This window comes from Triticum dicoccoides, chromosome 2A, assembly GCF_002162155.2.
Source record: "Triticum dicoccoides isolate Atlit2015 ecotype Zavitan chromosome 2A, WEW_v2.0, whole genome shotgun sequence".
Lineage (NCBI taxonomy): Eukaryota > Viridiplantae > Streptophyta > Magnoliopsida > Poales > Poaceae > Triticum > Triticum dicoccoides.
In genome coordinates, this window is record NC_041382.1 from 726,654,517 (window position 1) to 726,658,545 (window position 4,029).

The 4,029-nt window shown below is 47.9% G+C and overlaps 1 long non-coding RNA gene across 1 annotated transcript; it reads left to right on the forward strand.

Annotated features, from left to right (window-relative positions):
• Positions 1–275: 275 nt before the first annotated feature.
• On the forward strand, positions 276–1,742 carry LOC119352095. The gene is made up of 2 exons (XR_005170111.1): positions 276–863; positions 1,418–1,742. It is a non-coding gene; the product is annotated as an uncharacterized LOC119352095 (long non-coding RNA).
• Positions 1,743–4,029: the final 2,287 nt, after the last annotated feature.

Here is a 4,029-nt window from a genome sequence, read left to right on the forward strand (position 1 = left end):
TGGCCATGTTGCATGCTATAAATGCTGCTGCAAGAATGGGATGCAATCAAGTCATGTTGAAGACAGACGCTGTGGTGCTGAAGCAGGTGATTTCAACTGAAGATTACTTACAATTTAGGAAATACAGTGCCAGTTAGGAGTAGCTTTTGATGTGGTTAAATCAGGCATTTGTCCAAGATCATGTAATGTTGCTGCGCACACTTCTGCGTATGGATTGGCCATTTTCCAGACTCTTTAGTGCTGACACTGTTTAATACGGAGTATAACTTAAAAAAAAAAACAGGGGACGCAGCTGCGGGGGTTCCAGCTGGTTCCGCCATTACAGGCACTCCAAGCGCACCCTCCCCTGCTCCCGCCATCCCATCGGTGGTCTCCTCGGGCCGTGGCACCGGGCCGGCCTACCCCTCCGGCCTGACGGCGAACTCCTCCTCCGCGCCCAAGCCCTCCGGCCTCTCGACCGTGTCGCGGCGTCCGCCCTCCCGCTTCCGAGCGCGGTTCTCCGCCGTGAGCATCGCCACCGCTTCGCTGAGATCCCCTCCACGCCCCCTCCGCCTTCCTTCCGCGGCTGCGCCTACGCGCCGACGTGACGCGACCTGCCTCTGCTTATCCGTCTCTGGGCCGGCGGGTGCCTGCTACATGTTCGACCAAATGGTTCAGTGCCCGTTTCTCCTTTCTCTTACTAGTTTTACAACTTCCAGAAAATCGTGATCCTGCGCTACCAAGCCTTATGGCAGTTCCATCTGAACCCGCCACTGCCATCACCGCGAACCGGGACTTTGGAAATTCGACTGGGTTTGATCATTCTGTACCAAGTCTGCTTGCATTTGACCTATTGCCGGGCTAGCTTCATCACTCAAATAAAGGTACCTCATCATTTGACCTGCGACCTTATTAACGACACATTTAATACTGAATTTTTAAGAATGTTAGTTTTCCAAACCATTTTTAAATGAATGCTTAGTCCCCACGGCACGTTTGTTTCTGCCAGCCCCGTTTTCCAAGTGAGAATGCTGCAGCCTTCAGACTGCAGGGGCCATTGAGGGGTTTGCCGCTTCTTTTATCACTGTTCTCAATTTTTTCTAAACATAATGGGTCGCATTGCATTCATGTGGCTTAGGGACAAAGAAACCAAAATGGTTAATTCTGTTATGTGCCTGATTCTAAAGAAAGAATTCATAAATATCTTTATATTCTAGTGTATTTCTGACCATTTGGCGCCCAAATTCAGACCTGATACAACACCAGTTTTCCATATGCTACAGGCTTGCTCTTACGTATTTAAGGAAAAAGCTAATGATTTGTAATCCATTTAATTTGGCTTGGATGATGAGTGATTGTTGATTTGCAGTGTGAATCTTGTGCTGTTCTGTCATACAATTACCTTATCCACTCTAACTCGGTTCCTTTTGGTTTGCAGGGTCATGGTTCATCTTTACTTCGAGATCTAACTCTCCATAGCAATAAATTCTACAAATATGACCAGCTTCAATCTGCTTCGAAATTATGGCACTTATCTATCGTTCTGGGATAATTATCTACTATTTTATTGTGCTGGCCTATTTTCATGAGCATTCCTTTCTATGCCTGAAACCACTTTTCAGTCTTGACATGGGATACTGAGTATTCATGCCCTCCTACACCTTCCTACATGGTGTAGGTGAGAGCACTGCATTGTTGGGGGATTTATCCTGATATCAGTAGTAATAACTCAATATGTCAGCTAATTTTGCATGCTGTATTCATCAGATCCTGTTCACATGCCTAATAATTGAGTAGCTTGTGTTTCTCATAGAGCATTAAACGGTATTGCATCTCAAATTCTCAATATAGTGGAACTTTTCAAGCAGCTTAATCTTGAGGCTGTTCTGTTCTTTGTGCATGGAACTTCTTAATGAACTGTAGGTAATGTGTTGTCTGCCTAATAAGTAGTCTATTCTTCCAACTCAGCTTAATAATACATAGACCTTTGTTATGACCATTGCAACTCATGTCGAACTACTGTTGCTTGGGAAATAAAAATGTTGATAACCTTTTCCGATGCAATCTATCAGCGTGTCATGTTAGAATTTTCTGCCTTCTGCAACTAAGGAGTTAGGACCATGCTGTATTGCTGTGTGCTTATCAGGTCGTATACGTTCAACTACAGCGCCACTTAGCTGGATTCCCATATTACTAAAAAAAGGAAACTAAATTTAACGTAGACATATTCAAGCGTGTAACTAAAGCAAATAACACTAATTTCTCCATTTAATTTAGTTTTTACAAGTGCAATGACAACTTTTGCTGCCTTCAATTTACTGTTCCTCTTGTATGGCAGGTATATCGCCAGGATCTTAGCAGCCATGCCATCTGATGCTTTAATTGGGAACTTTAAACTGGTGAGGTAACCGAGAATTCCTCCAAAGTCTTACCACTTTGGTTTAGAGGAATTTCATAGGAATTCTAGAGGATAGGATTCTTATAGGATTTTTTACTTTAGAGCCCTTTGGTTCATAGGAATGGATTCCTATTCCTACATAGGATTGGTTCCTATCCTCCACATTTCATAGGAAAATAAAAAAGAGCCTAGACTCAATGGAAAAGTTCCTTTGGTGTCAACCAAATGACATCTTGTTTCCTATTCCTACTCATAGGATTTGAGATACATATCATCTCATTTCCTACAAGATTCCTATTCCTATGATAATCCTATCCTATGAACCAAAAGAAGCCTAAGCAGAAAATTTGCAAGCATTCTTTCGAGTTGCCGTCCTTTATAATTTACAATGTTGATTCTGCTAAGTTTATGGCTCGAGCATCTGAGGTACAACTGCCACAAACTATCGGTCACATGGCTACTACAGTCGACCTCATCGCCACTGTCATCTTCAGTCTCGGTACCCGATTCGCCATGGGCATACAGCAGTACACTTCCTTCTTTTGAGGCTGTCCCAGAGGAAACATCGACAATACTTCCAGGTTCTTGGTTTCACGAAGCAAGACGGCGACAGACCGGACGGCATGGCCCTCGCGCAGGCAGCCTTTGAGGCCCAACTGCCTAAGAGGTAGCCCCCGAGCAGCATCTGCGAGCAAACTGCTGTGGTAAGCCATTGATGGGCGCAAGGAAAGGTGGAGATATGCCAGCTCGATGCACTGGCTGATGAGCCCTGTGACCGGAGCAACCTCAACCGATTTCCTTTTGGAGAGGTCTTCACAGATTTCAATCGTCAGCGCCATGACTCCTTTTTAGTTTGCAACATCGAAGAGCGACTCAAGGGGAATGCCGCCTTTGTAGTGCAGCAACGGCAGGCGCGAGCTGTCCAGCTTGACGAGGCTGGCATGGTGGTAGCAGATCATGGCGAACCTCCGCAGGTGGGCGCTCTCCACCGAGATCTTGCTGGCGCTCGGGAGCTCCTGCAGTGTCAGTTCGGCGAGGCGCGGGCAGCTTGAGAGCAGCAGCAGCAGTATCCCTTTTGGGTCCATGATTTTGGCGAGGCAGAGCGTCTCCAGCGACGAGACGATCACACCCTGGGGCTGGGGCAGGTTGAGCGTCCAGTTCGCGAGCCTCAAGCGGTGGAGCGTGTTGTACCGAAGAGATGGTGCCGTGTCTTGACGTTTCTGCTCCACTGGTGGACGTCGAAGACTGTTGAGGCCTTCTCCGACGAGCCTGACGTCCAAGGTCGTGCCAGTACCGGAGCTTGATGTCGATCTCTTCAACGCGGAAGGTCACAACGGAGACTACCCACTAGTCCAGCAGGTCGGAAGGTGGGTACAAGGCGTCGAGACGGATGGTGTGGATGGGCGTTTCGGGGGGCTTTCCAAGGATCGCGATCGTCACCATCTGGTCGAAGCAGACCGGGAGGTGCTTGTTCAAACATCATCCCCGTTTGCCTTTCTTGGGGCCAGCGAGGGCGATGACGGGGACATCCGCTTAGACGCCGCTCCATCGGCGAGCGGCGGGACCACACACTGGTGTGCACGGCCTTGTCGGACGTGAGGTGGAAGAGCACGAGCTGGAGCGCCCTATCAGGGAGGGCACTCAGCTGGTCC